The sequence below is a fragment of the Nycticebus coucang genome, chromosome 8, assembly GCF_027406575.1.
Source record: "Nycticebus coucang isolate mNycCou1 chromosome 8, mNycCou1.pri, whole genome shotgun sequence".
In the NCBI taxonomy this organism is placed as follows: Eukaryota; Metazoa; Chordata; class Mammalia; order Primates; family Lorisidae; genus Nycticebus; species Nycticebus coucang.
This window is the reverse complement of record NC_069787.1, coordinates 7,297,434-7,314,529: the sequence shown is the minus strand read 5'-3', so window position 1 is coordinate 7,314,529 and position 17,096 is coordinate 7,297,434. Positions and strand designations below refer to the sequence as shown.

The 17,096-nt window shown below is 38.0% G+C and overlaps 1 long non-coding RNA gene across 1 annotated transcript; it reads left to right on the top strand.

Annotated features, from left to right (window-relative positions):
- Positions 1 to 559: 559 nt before the first annotated feature.
- Positions 560 to 16,966, top strand: LOC128592221 (uncharacterized). The gene is made up of 4 exons (XR_008381804.1): positions 560 to 690; positions 11,228 to 11,269; positions 14,198 to 14,301; positions 16,830 to 16,966. It is a non-coding gene; the product is annotated as an uncharacterized LOC128592221 (long non-coding RNA).
- Positions 16,967 to 17,096: the final 130 nt, after the last annotated feature.

Sequence of the window (17,096 nt, the reverse complement as noted above, 5' to 3'; positions counted from 1 at the left end):
AAATAAAACTACAAAAATGAGTGCGGCCAAGGCCCCAGATTATAAAGAAAGCTACAGGGCTCCGGTTGAAATTGAAAATACAAACATGAAGATTTATTTTTGATCTATTGTCCATCCACATCTGAGGATAGTTTCACAAAATTTGCTTTTCAATTTTTTCTTGGTATACTGTAGACTATTTGGGGGGCTTTTAATATAGAACATGTCCCCCAAAAAAGAACACGGCAGGGGAGAGAAAAATAGAGAGCCAAACTTTAACTTGTCTCTCTTAGCTCTCTCTTTAGTCTTCTGCAAAGATAATAAAAATAATGGCAAAGTCACAAGTCCCGTCACATACTCATTTTTCTTTCTCAACTTCCCTATTTATCTCATGTCTGTCATCTCCCCCGTTGGAATTCTTTTACAGCTTCTGATTATTTTTAAAAAGTCATATTAACAGTTTGTTCCACATAGTAATTTTTTTTGCTGGAAAAAAATATCCTTAGGGGTGATTTAATTCTTTTTTTTTTTTAATAACAAATATCCCTTGCCTCATCCGACTGCAACTTTAGATTTTGCAGCTTTCCACACACATTGCTTCATCATTTTCTCCGAAAAAGATGACTTTTTAGAATTGCCATGATGTAAAGGTTACTCTTCTTACAGAAAATTCTAGTGAAGCTAAATCCTCCCCCCAACAAGAGCACTGAGGTAGGTAAACAAATGGCTTAAATACACAATGTTCTTTCTCTGTTTGGTACAAGTCACTGTTTGGTACAAGTAATAACTTTGAAAAAAAAATAACTAATTGCGTAATTCTCAAAAATCACAAAGTAAATATCTCTAGTGTAGTTCAAAATCATCACGTTTTTCAGTTAGAGTTGATGATTGCTTCTGTTCCACTTAAAAGTGCTCAGTGCATTCAAACTCTGAAACGTGCCTTATTAATCATAATTCCTGACCCACAAATTCTATCATATTCATAGCAACAATAAAACTTTTACTTTTGTGCATGGTAGTAGAGGAAGACTGGACCTGAATATTTATTCAGTAGCTACCGTTTTTTTGGCTCTGTGTCGGGATACAGGTGTGGTTCCTTTCTAGATTTCACATTGTCTGGAATGTTCCATGTTTTGATCCAAAATATACTTTATGTTCCACAAATGAGAGGAAGAGCTTGGAGACCCGGATTACTTTACAAAAGTAGTTGAGGTTTTGTTTTTTTTTTTTAATTTTTTGAAACAATTCAGTATTCTGTGTATTTTATTTACATTTTCTTGGGATACTCGTCCCCAAATTTGACTTCTACTGTTTTATTAACTGTGAAAGTAATACATGAACTTCTGAAATATTTGGAAAATAGTAAGACAAGGAAAATCACCGGTACTCTGTTCTCCAGAGACAAAACCTTGTAACGATTTGGAGTATCTGTCTTCAAGCTTTTAGTCAATTTTAAATTTTGTGAAAGTTGGGTTTGGATCCTGCTTTTTAAATAATATTTTGCATGCTTTCCATTTTCAACCACCTAGGGTGGGAGATAAATTTTGTTAGCTGACATTACTGCCCCCCAACAATCCGGAATCTGATTATGCAAAATTGTGTGTGTGGGGGACATTCCAGGTATAAAAGTGCCTGATGTGACAGAGAGGACAGAAGAGCCTCAGAGGGAGTTAGTCTGAAGACACTGTACCAAGCGGCAATTCCCAGACTACACACTACACGAGCTCAAATTGCTTTGGATTTCTGCAGATTTTGAAATTACTTAAAATAAATTTCATGCTACTAGCCCAAATAAATCCTTTCTAGTAGTTTTTTTTTTTTTGTCTGAATGGTTAGTTATTGGCTTGCAAATGTTCACAAAGTATTAGAGTACAAGAAATGTTCATTGGTATTAGTATTTTAGATTTCAATAAGGAGTAATAATTCTTAAACATTTTTCAAATACCTTTTTGGTTTGAATAAAATCATGGCACATAAATTCTTTCCCTCAAACTATAACAACTCAATAATAGTGATTACGGCCTGACGTATTATAAAAGTATTGACCTTGTATACTACGATGCAGTTAGACTCCCTAAACTATTATATTTCAGTGCTTAATTAATCAATCATGTACTTCCTCTTAAAATTAAATAAACACACACGGTCTTATTTAAGATTTAAATTAGGTGAAGTATTACAGGATCTCAGGGTTTTTTTTTTCCAGAGACACAGTATTCATTCTGGGTGGATGTTGAACGAACATGTTTATAAGTTCCATTGGGATGCAAAATAGTATGCTTTTGTTTTTCTCCCGCTTTGTTTTTGACAATCAATTCCCCGTACCTCAACTTGGAAATTTTCTTCACAATTTTCAGATAAATTTGTCAAAATGACAGCATGTGCTGTCCTTTGCTGTTTTATTTCTGTCCACTACATGTTAGCTAATTCTTTAAACTGGGAATTTTTTGCAAGGATCTAGAAAAAGAGAGAAGGGGATAGTTGTTGCCAAATATAATGGAACAGATTGTATTTCTATAAGTGACTTGTAGGTATGTGCTGCAATTTCCGAATAAATGTGACTTGAATTCTCAGGCCAGTTGATGCAGAAATTACACATTCTCCCACAATACAAAAAAGTAATGTCACAAAGGTGAATTCTAAGATACACAGTGACAATAAAGAGCCGTCAGCACACAGTGGGCAAAAGTCCTAGCAAACTTGAAAAATATTTAACGGAACAATAATGGAGCCATGCCAGATGCTAAAAGTCACCAAAGATAATTTTAATTGTTGTAGATATAATGGTGTTCAATGACAGCTGTTTTGGAACAAAAAGGTTATTTCCTGAAAATTTCAGTAAGTTTTCTCCTAAAATAAACTCTCATTGATTGTTAAAATTACCAATTGTCTTTAATGGCAAATGGACACCAAAGTTGGCTAATAACTTTAAATATGGAGTCGCTCCTACATGTTGATTTGTAAACACTATCTGGAGGAAAAATTAAAAAGACATAATGTAGCCCAGTGTTATTTCTCCCTATGGAGAAATTACAGAGCTCTTATGTAAGAGAAGTAGTTGAAAAAAATATCTAAACTACTTACAAACTGAATGTTGCAACTTTCCCACTAAGCACAGCTTCCTCTCTTTTTTTGGAAATGACAAAAATAAGCTTTTTAAAAAAAACAACAACTAAATTTTGCTAAATTATACATTTAAAAATATTATTTAACAAAAGAAATCTAACTTAGTAAATAAAAGTGTGTTTTGTGTGCTGGCCTAAGGTACAGAATAAACTGCTTTAGATCATGTGTTTATTTATACATAAGAAGTCTCTTTGCAGTTTACTTGACCTAAGGTTAAAATTTTATACATTGCACTTAGGGGTCCAATGGTATGTTTTGTTCTTATAAATTTTAAAAATTTATATTGACATCTAACTAGGTAAACATAGGAAATATAAAGATAGCACATTTTCTGGGAGGTGCCTGTGGCTCAGAGGAATAGGACGCCGGCCCCATACACCGGAGGTGGTAGGTTCATACCCGGCCCTGGCCAAAAACTGCAAAAAAAAAAAAAAAAGAGAGAGAGAGAGAGCACATTTTCTTTTCTCAAGTCAAGACATGTCATTCCACTTTGTTATTAATTCATTTATTGCTTCCATTTTTTTTTTCTAATTAAGAAAAGTAAGATGTGTTCACAAAGCAGTGAAATTAAAAAGTTTAGGGAAAGGGGTGGTGTCTGTGGATCAAAGGAATAGGGCGCCGGCCCCATATGCCAGAGGTGGTGGGTTCAACCAGGCCTGGCCAAAAACTGCAAAAAAAAAAAAAAAAAAAAAAAAAAAAAAACACAAAAAAACACAACTCAGTCATTGAGATTTAAAAAAAAAACGTTTAGGGAAAGATTAGAATAAGAATCACCTGACTTAGAATAAGAATCACTTCACCACCCAGAGATGATCACTGTGAAAACAAACTTATTTTTTTCCCTGGCATGTTTCTATACAAATATATACGTATACACATATACAAATACATACATGTATATATACAAATATAGCTTTAAAAAAGAAGTAGTATTTCGTTTCTTGAAAAGATTTTACTGAACAGTTTAACAGTGATGAGAAAAGCACCGAAATTTTAAAAAAGAACTCTCATTGTTCTTAAGTACTGGAAGAATTCCCATTACCCTGAGATATTTAAGAATTTTCGTTTTATTCTATTTCATTCTGTTTCTGCCTTGGGGGGTCCACAGCATTCAACTGTAGGCCCCTACTAGGTAGTAGTGCAATGTTTTCTACTTAAGCATTCCTCTTAAGAGTGGTTGGTTTTAAAAATAGCCAGGCAGTATGGGGTGGTGCCTGTGGCTCAAGGAGTAGGGCGCTGGTCCCATATGCTGGAGGTGGCGGGTTCAAACCCAGCCCCGGCCAAAAAAAGAAAGAAAAATAGCCGGGCATTGTGGCAGGCGCCTGTAGTCCCAGCTATTCGGGAGGCTGAGGCAAGAGAATCGCTTAAGCCCAGGAGTTGGAGGTTGCTGTGAGCTGTGTGAGGCCACGGCACTCTACCGAGGGCCATAAAGTGAGACTCTGTCTCTACAAAAAAAAAAAAAAAAAAGAGTGGTTGGTTTTAAGAATACATTTATCAAAATGATGCATGAAATCTATGTTTTCAAAAGATGAAAAGCTAAGAGGAAATTTCTACGAGGTTTAGTCTTCTCAAACAAGTAATTAAACATGGAAGTAATTTAATATAATCAATAGTGCTTACCGAAATCAAAAGTTTTAGCATTTAGTCATTTTTTATTTCATTCTCTCGGGTAGGATAGTCTAAGATTTATTCTGCAGTTATACTGCACTGACTTTAAAAAGAATTAATCTCTGTGATGACATGAAAAGACCTTCTTCAGTGAAAAATTCACAGAACATTGCATGACAAATATTGTGTGCTAAACAATGATAAAAACGGTGTGTTAAAGGGTGTAGATACAGAAATACACGTATTTGCTGCTGGTCATTCTCAAATGCATAGAAAAGAGACCAGCAAGAAGCATCTCAATGTGGGAAAGGAAGTGGCACTGGGAGGATGCGAGGGAGAACTACAACAATTTATTCTAGAGACTTCTGTATTCCTTTCAGCAAAAATATATTTATGCATTACTGGTATAATTCTTTTTAAATGGAAGAAACGGAGTGACCCAACACCATTTCTACTAGCCCTCTGTTAGTCTGAATTCTAGTCATTTCTGCAGCCATCTAATTGTCTTTAAGAAAGTCGCAAGCTCCTAGCAGAAATACATGCATAGTCCTTTGCACTTTCCCCTGGCCCAGCATTAGTGCTCTCGCCCAGAAGGTCCCAAGGACTGCAAGTCTTTCGTAAACTTGTGAAATAATGACCTAGAGTGTGACTGGCAGCCACTGCTCCACCAGAACAGCAAAGCCATTGTCTTTTGGAGAGGAATCTACAAAGAAATAAGAGTCTGGATTTCATTCAAAGTCTTTATGATGACATTACAAACAAAATACAATAGAATTAATTTTGTTTTCTACTATAATTATTAGAAACTCAGTTTAAGTAAAGTTTACCCATCCTTGGCCCCTACTTTTTTCAAAAATAAGATCAGGGAGAACTGGAACTCATTCTCATTTCTAATACGACAACAGGTTCAGCAAAGACCTCTGAAACGGGTACTAATGCTTCTGTTGCCAAAGGAAGGATTCTGGGTGCTCCATTGAGGACAGGAACAGATGGAAGGAAAGAGGATGTCGGATTTTACAGTGTGGACACAGGAAGGGAAAGTGTACCTGGATACTGTGCCCTTAATGTTGCTATTTAGATAGATATGGCCTAGTTTGATAGGGCAAGCACATTCTGAATTGTAGTGTAAACAAGAAATTCAATCTACTTCACCAGGAATGATGTTAATTATGTTAATGAATTCCAAGGTGAGGCTTGACACCCATAGCTCAGTGGTCAGGGCACTGGCCACAAACACTGAGGCAGGCAGGTTCGAACCCGGCCCAGGCCTGCTAAACAACAACAACAACTGCAACAAAAAAATAACCGGGGGCAGCGCCTGTGGCTCAAAGGAGTAGGATGCTGGCCCCATATGCTGGAGGTGGCGGGTTCAAACCCAGTCCTGGCCAAAAACTGCAAAAAAAAAAAAAATAGCCAGGTGCTGTGGTGGGCTCCTGTAGTCCCAGCTACTTGGGAGGCTGAAACAAGAGCATTGCTTAAGCCCAAGAGTTTGAGGTTGCTGTGAGCTGTGACTCTACCAAGGGCAACATAGTGAGACTCTGTCTCAAATAAATAAATAAATAAACAAATGAATTCCAAGGTGAGAAAAGACTGAATGGAAATTTATTTCTGGTGGTTTCTTTAATAAACTAGCATTTATTATTCAAACTGGCAGGTCTTTTTATTTTTTTTCCCTTCCCAGATCTATTCTGATCCAGCCCGGGAAATAGAACTATGGCTACCCAGACATCCATTCCTTCACCTTGAGACTTCTCTTTCTTTCTCTCTTCTCGCTGGCTTTCTCTCCTTAGCTGATCATCATGTACAAACCTCTCTCATCTTCAAAACAAGAATTAAAAACAAAGAAACACCTTGTTTAGACTCAGTGTCCCCTTTGTCCCATCTATACTTTATGCTCCACTGACAAAAGTCTCCAAAAAGAAACGGCGTCCACTCTGCCCTTTCTCAGCACTGCTGGTACCCGGCCATGGCCAAGAGCTGGACTCACAAGTTAGTTCGAACTGAGTTATAATCTTAGCTCTGTTGCAAACTAGTGGTGCAACTCTGCTCAAGGTTTTTCTGTGCTTCAATTTACTCTCCTGTACTATGAGGATGATAATATCGTGATGCTTTCCCTAAAAGGGGCACAGTGCAGATTAAACTGCGTAACACTACAGAGCCCGATCCCTTCATCACAGGCACTCAGGAAGTGCTTCTGACTGGTGTGGCTCTGCTCCTGACATGGCTCTCACCAAGCTTCCCAGGACATCTTATTTGACAGAGTTGTCCGCTCTCTTCCTTTGACCTTCATCTTCCCTGGCCCTTCTCATCTTTCTTTTTCTTCCTCTCTAGTGGTTCCTTCTCAGATTCCCCCTATCCCTTCAAAGCTCGGGCGGGTGGCTCATGCCTGTAATCTCAGCACTTTGGGAGGCTGGAGCAGGAGGATCACTTAAGGCCAGGAGTTTGAGGCTGCAGTGAGCTATGAGGATGCCACCACACTGTAGCCTGAGTGAAAGAGGGAGACTTTGTCTTTAAAAACAGAAAGAAAAGTAAGGGGAAAAGCTCATGTTCGCAGACATGCCTCCTCAATTGCTCTCCCTGGCAATCTTGTTCCCATCAACGGTTTCCATCGCTAGGTAGACAATGACACGGCCGCCTCGTGTTTCCACTCCAGCCCCCTTTTCAAAGTTAGAGCAGTAGTAGCCATTTGTCTGTGGACAGCCTCACTTGCTCAAGTCAGCAACCTCGGGTCAGCTTAAACTCCTGCTATCTAATGCAAATGGACTCCCCACCCGGAGTCCCCTTTTCCCTGTACCCAAGTGAGATGCCACTTTGATCTGCTGTCTGCATTATTGCCTACTGTTTGTTTTTAACTTGTCTGCCTCTGGACTGTGAGCACGCTAAACGCAGAATTTTCGTCTTTCCTCTTAACACAGTGTGGGACAGAGAGGATGTATTTAACAAGGGTTTGAAAGTGGGCCTCCGCTTAGACGATTGCCCAAGTTTGATTAACACCACTGCTGTCTCAATCACAGTATTATTAGCCTAGGATGTAGCAAAATGAGGCAAAGAAGGCTCAGTACAATTTCAAACAATTTAGAAAATAGTAAATCTGTTCCTAGATAATTAAGAGTTAACTGCATACTGGAGTTCAAGGGAGCCTTGCCAAGTCAATAAATTACTTGCTGTTTACCGAATACCAACTGCTTTCCCCACACGCTCAGTATGTTTACTATTTCCACTGCTTGCATGCCTTACTGAGAATAATTGGAATTAAATATTTTTTTTGTGAGAAGAGGTTCTTTTGGTAAGATACCATCTTAAATGAAGGCTCTCAAATACTTGACAGGGCAATTCTTCTCCATCTTGTTGGAAGCTTAGACTCCATAATTCGCATGATAAAGAAGAACAGTAAAACTATATCCTTTATTTTGAGCTCTACCAAAGTTTTTCAGTTTACTACTTTGTAATAAACAGCAATGGTTCTCAAAATTTTTTTTTTTTTTTGTAGAGACAGAGTCTCACTACTTTATGGCCCTCAGTAGAGTGCCTTGGCATCAAACAGCTCACAGCAACCTCCAACTCCTGGGCTTAAGTGATCCTCCTGCCTCAGCCTCCGGAGTAGCTGGGATTACAGGCGCCCGCCACAACGCCCGGCTATTTTTTGGTTGCAGTTTGGCCGGGGCGGGTTTGAACCCGTCACCCTCGGTATATGGGGCCGGCGCCTTACCGACTGAGCCACAGGCGCCGCCCAATGGTTCTCAAATTTTAACATACACAAGAAACACTTGAGTCAGGGAAAGAGAGAAGGAATTGGGAATGAGGAGATGTTCCCTTTGCTTGAAATCTTTCAGATTTTTATGAGAAAAAAATGTGTTTATGAATAATTGTGTAGCTAAATTAAAACTTAAAATATCATGCAGTAAAATACCATGTAAATTTCAGATTCATGAGCTCCAGCAGGTAGTTCTAATTAGTCCAGAAATTTTGAATTCTACCTTTCTGAGATTAGACACAAACAGCTGATTGAGAACCACTGATTATTAATATTTAAATGGAAAATTTTTGAGTAATTTTTCAAGTGAAGTTCAAGTGTAAACGTTTCTTTCATAAAAAGGTAACCACAAAAACTGCTGGAAAAGATCAGTTTAAAATAGTTGACTTTGCAGATAGACCACTACAAATAGTTAATACTAAGACTAACTGTTCATAGTTTGCCAGAATTCTTAGATTTATCTTAGAAGTATTCCAAATTATATCACATTTTTTGCATCAGATAGTTTCCCTTCTAGAGTGCCAACTGAAGTAAGGGCCGATTAAACTGTATGGTTATCGGGTGGCGCCTGTGGCTTAGTGAGTAGGGCCCCTGCCCCAGGGGTGGCGGGTTCAAGCCCAGCCCTGGCTGAACTGCAACCAAAAAATAGCCAGGCGTTGTGACGGGCGCCTGTACTCCCAGCTGCTCCGGAGGCTGAGGCAGGAGAATCGCGAAAGCCCAAGAGCTGGAGGTTGCTGTGAGTCTTGTGACATCATGGCACTCTACCGAGGATGGTAAAGTGAGACTCTGTCTCTACGAAAAAAAAAAAAACAACTGTATGGTTATCAACCAGGGTCTAATCTTTAGGCCTTGCAAATAAACAAGATTGATCTTCATTCATTGATCCATCTACAAATATTTATTGAATACCTACCATGTATTAGGCACACAAGCGCTTGGTATGTAAAGTACTAGGATTTGGGGAGATCTTCCTATTTGGAATAGAGTGTTATTTTGAACATAACAGCAATTCAATAAATGCGTGAGTCGCTGATTAAATTTAGTGTAGAAAATACTATCTTTTGAAATCTATACAAGAATGCTGTCAAAAAAGTTGCATTGTTCGAACAATAAAGAAATGTTTACACTTGAACTTGTTCATTGTTCAAACAATACTTCCTAACAAGTATTAGGAAGTCCCTTGGTAATGGTGGCTGTTAGTGATGTCAAATATACAGCCATCATAAGGTAAAGTTGAACAATATACTTTTAAACAAAAAAGGCAAAATTAAAGGAATTCTAAAACCCAGACTTAAGCTAGAAATACACTTTTTAAGATTAATTGGATAACTCTCAACCTTATTTGCTAAGAAAGGGCCATTCTGGAAAATAATCCATTGTAGTCAGCCCAGCCCTTCATTTTTCTATAATACTACATGAAATATAGTATTATAGAAAAATACGATAAAAAATTGTATGGTTATCAACCAGGGTCTAATCCTTAGGCATCGCAAATAAACAAGATTGATCTTGTAGATAGATCACTACAAATAGTTAATACTAAAAGTAACAGTTCATTGATTGTTGATTGTTCAACTTTACATTATGATGTATTCCATAATACTATATGAAATATGGTATTATAGGAAAAAATGAAGGGCTAGACTGACACAATGGATTATTTTCCAGAATAATCTCTTGCTTAGCAAATAGGGTTGAGAATTATCCAATTCAAGATAGTAGACTTGAAGATGCATGTATATTTACCAACCCTCCCTGCCCGAAAAATCCATTAAAATAAAGCCACTGCTAGTCCAGAAGGCACTTTTCAGTGATTTAGAAAAAGGTGCCCCCTTCTTTCAAGTAGAGCGGGCATGTGGCCAGGACGCCAGACCCTTTTTTGTTCCCTCATCTGGCAACCTGTGATGAGTTACAATCTGCACAATGGTGCCACAACTCTGGAGTCCCACAGCGACAAAACGCAGCAGGTGGGTAGAGACAGGCAGCGTGCAAGCACACTGGTTCTTACTTAGTCAGGAGAGGATAGAAGTCATCATTTTCTTTCTTGATATCACTTTTTGAAGTTTTTTTTAAATCAAGATACAATTCACATACCATAAAATCACCCTTTTCAATGTACAATTCAGTAAATTTTAATATACTTCATAAAGTTATACAAACATCACCACCCATTCCAGAACATTTTATCACCAACCCCCCCAAGAAACTCTGTAACTATTATCAGACATTTCCTGTTTCCTGCCCCGGCCCCTGGCAACCACTGATCTCTTTTCTGCCTCTATGGAGTTGCCCATTCTGGGCATTTCATATAAACGGAATCATACAGTATCTGGGCTTTTGTGACCATTTCTTTCACTTCAAAGCATGTTTTTGATCTCGTCCATGCTGAGAAACTTGCATCCGTATTTCACTCCTTTTTATGGCTGAAAAATATGCTGCTGTGTAGGTACACAGGATTTTGTTTATCCATTCATCAGTTGATGGGCATTTGGGTTGTTCCCATGTTGAGGCCATGACAAATCATGCAAACATTTGTTAACACGCGCCTGGACCTTTCACAAGAAGCTTATATTCTGAAGGTTTTTAAATCATTTCAAGAAAAATGGAAAAAGTCATTACTGTCATCAGAGGCTAAGGAGATAATTTCTCTTTGTTTTCTTCTCTATTTTTCCCTTTAGATTCAAATATCCTTTCAGTGTTTGATTGTATTGAGTTGCCCGTTTATTGAATTGTTAATGATCGTGTTGTTTACCAATGTAGGTTTTATACAACATTGCCTCCTGTAAGCATGTCATATGACAGGTAGGTAGATTTTTTTTTTTGTTTTAATTTTTTGGAAGTGCCTGGGGATACCCTTGGATTATATTACTGAAAAATCATAGGGACAATCACGTTTTATAGGACCAGACTGAACAATGCCTTAAAGGCTGATAATTTGCTTTCTATCCTTAATAAATTATGCAAATCATCTAGGCCACTGCAATTTCATTTGGTAAAAGAAGTGCTAAAGAAGTCAACTAAATTAATCTTTAAAAATCTCTATGCCAAGAAAGTCAACTTCTTAACTACTACAGGAATAATTTTTTTTTTAATTCTGCTTTCTAGGAGAAGGTGCAGAGATTGATCTGAAAGAAATTGGTTTACTGCAATTTTACTGAGAGAATAGGTGTTATAGGAGATTAAAATCAGAAATATGCTTTGAAGCGAAAGAAATAGCCAGCCATGTTATGATGGTAGGAAGGTGCTGGCCAAATATAATGCCAATATAGGAAGAGTCATGTGACACTCCCCCACCTGCTTTTACTGTGTGAAAGTTTCTAAGCATGCAAATGCAGTTCACGATCCACCTACTAGTCACTCAAACATTTAAAATCCAGTAGAAATGTAAAACAGAGCTCTGCCCTGTGCCAAAATGTCATGACTCAGAAAGGGGGTTCAACCCAAAACTGGAAAGAAGGCTCTTTTGAGGGCCCCAGCAGCAAGAAGTCTGCTGGCAGGTTGGCTCTGGCCTTTCACCTGCATCTTACAAGGGTACATGTTAAATTTAGTAAGTGTAGAATATAAATGTCTTAACACAATAACTAAGAAAATGTGGTGAAGGCTATGTTAACCAGTTTGATAAAAAATTTCAAATGGCATATAAAACCAGCACAGTGTACCTCATGATTGCATTAATGTACACAGCTGTGATTTAATAATAAAAAAAAAGTATCTAAATGCCAGAATATCTCTCTGCAAAAGGGGGAAAGGGAAATTATATTACTGGACAGTAACAGTGGAAGAGCTTAAGTATCGCTAAGCTAATCGCTCTTGGGCTATTAAAAAGCCCAGGATCGGGGGCGGCGCCTGTGGCTCAGTGAGTAGGGCAACGGCCCCATATGCCGAGGGTGGCGGGTTCGAGCCCAGCCCCGGCCAAACTGCAACAACAACAACAAAATAGCCAGGGGTTGTGGCAGGCGCCTGTAGTCCCAGCTGCTTGGGAGGCTGAGGCAAGAGAATGGCGTAAGCCCAAGAGTTAAGAGGTTGCTGTGAGCCGTGTGACGCCACGGCCCTCTACCCGAGGCCGGTACAGTGAGACTCTGTCTCTACAAAAAAAAAAAAGCCCAGGACCACACGTACGGTGCATCTTACGAGGGTACATATGAAGCGTACTAAATGGAGAATATAAATGTCTTAACACAATAACTAAGAAAATACTGTGAAGGCTATGTTAACCATTTGATGAAAATATTTCAAATGGTATATAAAACCAGCACATTGTATCCCATGATTGCATTAATGTACACAGCTATGATTTAATAATAATAAAAAAAGAAATGCAAAAAACAAAAGCCCTGGTTTTAAGCCTTAGCTTCAAACTTCCCAGTCCTCAGACTTTGCTCCAAATGGAAATGAACAGCTACTATTCATACATAGTAGCTATTGTATCAATGTATCAAGAACAAAATTCGCACCTGGGTCCAAATGTTCAAAACAAAATTATGTTCATTAAAAACAGAAAGGCTACCTAAGTAAGGCTCAAATCAGTAGCCGATCTGCTGGGGACTTATGTACGTGAATTTTGATCTGGAGACGTAATGATGAGAATCCAGCTTCTAAAGGTAATGCGTTAATATTGTTTGTAATAAAAGTTTGAGCACCATGTGCCAGATCCTAGGGTTGTAACAGTGAATGAAAAAATCAGAGAGTTTACCTTCTAGTGAGGGGAAACAGACAGCAAGCAAGTTTGGAAGTATAATTTCAGGTATTGATTAATATATATATAAAACTTCAGGTGTGACAGAAAGTAAAGCCCTTAGGAGAATAAAGAATGACGACGGGGGTGGTGCCTGTGGCTCAAGGAGTAGGGCGCCAGTCCCATATGCTGGAGGTGGCGGGTTCAAACCCAGCCCCGGCCAAAAACCACAAAAAAAAAAAAACAAAGAATGACAATGATGGAAGCCTCTTTTTTTTTTTCCATTCATATTCTTGAATCATTTTATTAGTTTATAATAGGCATCATCAAATGATAGGTTTGCATTTGTTTATGAGTTCAAACTCAAAAACTGATTTCAAGCATTTGATGTAATTTCCTTTAAATCATCTTCCCATCTCACAACATTGCATTATTTTCAACTAAATCCCAGTAAACTCCGAATTGTCCGATGGAAGCCTCTTGATGAGGCAACATTTGAGTTATTTCCATAAGAGTAGATTTGGGTTTCCAAGTTAAACGCTCAGCCACCAGGCATTCAACCTGGCCTGCTCGTTTGGTTTCAGGGACCATAGTGCAGTCAGTACTGGGCAGGATAAGATTAATAAACCATAACTTGTGCGGCCGGCCGGAGTGCTTCCATCTTAGTGAGGGAAGATAGAGTTTACTGAAAGGTGACAAGCGTTACAGGCTTCTGGCCTGAAGGCACACTCAGGAGGGACACAGGGAGTAAGGCTGCCTCCCAGGGAGGGCTTCCAGACCAGGCAGAAACACAGCAGGGGGTGGAAGCTGAGGGGCACGCAGCCTCTCCATCTTTCTCACTTATTACCACACAATATTTGACCACTGCAGCACAAGAAAGGGGATTAAGAAGGTGCCAGAAGGTGACGGCCCCCAGGGCTCTGCCAACCCAGGCCCCACCACTTATCCCCAAGTTGAAGGCACTAAGATCTGCTGTAATCTGTTCCTGGCACAGGACCATGTTTTGTGTTTTTGTTTTTCTGGTAACTAAAACTACCCTAACTACCTCTCCCCAGGTCCAGGTTATTTGTGCTCTACTCGGCCTGAACATGCTCACGTCCCAAGGTCCTAGGGAAGGCTGTCATGTGGTCGCACAACACAACGGTTTGCCCCAGAGATGGTAAGAGCTGAAAAAAATGTCAGTCAGGAAACTTTTCTGATAAATCCAAAATCTGCCCGAATAAATCATTCTGACCAACTTTTAAATAGAAGACAGTTTTTTATTTATAAAACAATTATTTAAAATTGAAAGTTTTATGATGAAATTACATTGCCTGTGATCTGCATCAGAATTCTACAGGAGACAGGGACAGGGGTGAGGATCCAGATGAAACAAGACTGACCACGGGTTATGGGTACATGAAGGATTCATCGTATTATTCTGTTTTTAGGTATCTAACATTTTCCATAACAAAAAGTTTTTGTTTTTATGTTTGAGTTTTTACAGGACAAGGCCCAGGACCTATATATTCACATGGTGTCTGGAGAAGACCCTTCTCATGCAGACAGCTGAGGGTTTTCAGTTATTTCAAAAATATACTCATTCAACTAGTCATTTTTTTACGTAGAATGCCCATGTAGACTGATAACTAAATAGAGAACATAAATTTTAAAAATCTTCTAAAATTTAGTGTCCAAACTGTATTTTAATATTATTGAATGAGTAGCAGAAAAAATTCATAGTGCTTTTACCTAGTTGATAAGTAATATTTATTGAGTTCCTTCTTGGGGCCGGACTTGGCAATTTTTCATGTTATCTCATTGATAAGGTTACATTGATGAGGTTTCCAGTAAGGAAACTAAGCCTCAGAGTGGTTGGATCTCTTGTTCTAAGTCGCAGTAAGCAGAAAAAAGGTGGGAGCTTATGTCATATTTATACTAGTACTTGATTAAAACAAAATTCTTGAAAGGAAAAGATATGTAGACGGTAAGAAGACTCACCCTTGTATGATAATCATGAATTCATTCTTTTTACCTCTTGATACTTAAGAGGCCAATTTGATTTGCAAAGTAAGTTAATTTGGGGGGGGGAAGTGAAAAAAAGTTGAGAAATCAAGGTAAATGGCTTTCTTTTTATTCCCTGAAAACCAAAGTGCTTTTGAACCTTTAAAATATGTTTTTCAAACCATGAAAACCTTAAAATGTAAATAATCAAGCTTAAAACTATTAATATTAAAATTACCAAATGAAATTTTCTTAAAATTAAATATCATTTATTTCATAAATGTTTACAAGATACAAAATATAAAATGCTTTCAAAAATCAACTAGCAAAAGAAAAACCATTATTTTACTCAGTATTTTTAAGAGTATTACTGAAGAAATTATGTTCCTTTTACAGCCTCCGCAAATGCTGGGATTATAGGCATTGAGCCAAAAAAAAAAAAATTATGTTTCTTTTAATTTTTTCAAATTACCTAAAAGAAAGGTCTAAGTTGAGGTATTAAGAAAAAAAAAATATTTGGCTATATTCTTCATAGTTTTTTCCTTAAATTAATACATAGCTTTATTATATTCTAACCTAGTGATTTGAATACCATCAAGATTAATAATTTTATTAAAATGTTCCAGAATTTTTTTTTTTCTTTATAGGCAATCACTCAAAACAAAAATAGAATGAGGCAAGCAGAGAGGTACAAAATAAGAGAAAAGATCAAGCAATTCAAAGTTAGAGGGAAGGGTAACAAGCCTGGTTTTGGTACTTAAGACCTGTAACAAATGGGTAAAGCATTTCTTGAAGGGCATGATGACAGGGGGCCGAATGGAGAGGGGAGGAGAAAGGGACCTTAATAATTCAAAGTAAAATTGGGAGATTGCAGGTTCAATTTCACAACTAAATTTAAAAATCACAAGTAGCAACATGTTGGAGTGATTCAAAAGGTAGATGCGTTTGTGGGAGAGTGTGTGTGTGTGTGTGTGTGTGTGTGTGTGTGTGTGCGCGCGTGCATGTTTAACCCGTCCAGCATGTTGAACTGGTTATGATTTTTTAAATTTTAAATTAAAATCTTCTAAATCTCCTGGGAATTTATAGTGCTCAGAGATTGATAAACGGTGTCTCAGATAAAGAGGGAGAGTAAATGTCAGGACCCTGCCTGTACACAGCTCCTATAAATAAGCAACTCGATCAGAAGACTGGAAATGTAACCGATCAGAAGACTGGAAATGTAACACATCACTTTCCCTAAACCCAATCTGCAAAATGATTACCTGTCACTATTAATGCCACTTCTATGTTTCACTTAACTCTTGGATAATAAAGAAAAAATTTCGGGATGATTTTTAATTTTTCCCTTAAAAAGTAACATACCACTATTTTAAAGCACTGAGATCTATCCAGTGAGGCTTGTTGGAGTAACATGGAAATTGAATATTCCCATTCTAGCAATGGGAGTTGACGAACTCAATTATGGTCAACTCCCATTGCAAGACCTTCTCAATATAATAGACATAGTATACAGTTAGGAACTTGGGAACAAAGTTCCCTTCCTTGGAAGAAATGTAAATATGTCTGCAAATCTCAACTGAGAAAAACAACTGAGCATTATATGCAGGGGGGGGAAAAAAAGTCCCATGGGCCCAAACACCCATTATTTGGGAGGAGTTCTTGTGATTGGGGAAGATTGAAACAAGTATAATCCTTTGTTTCTAGGAACTCCATATGGATCGTGCTGGCTGTGTGAGCTGCTGCAGGGTGGATAACCATATGCTGTTTATCATTTTATCCCCAGCACTTAGCAGAGGGCCTGGCACCAAATGAGCACTCAATAAATGTTTGTGGAATGAAAGAATTCTACAACTGTAGTTTATACAGTGTTTTTCCAACTTTTAAAAATGTGGTTCACAGTAAGAAACACATTTTACAACAATTCCTGCTACATGCAAACACAGCCACAAAGTAACACAAAACTATGAAGCA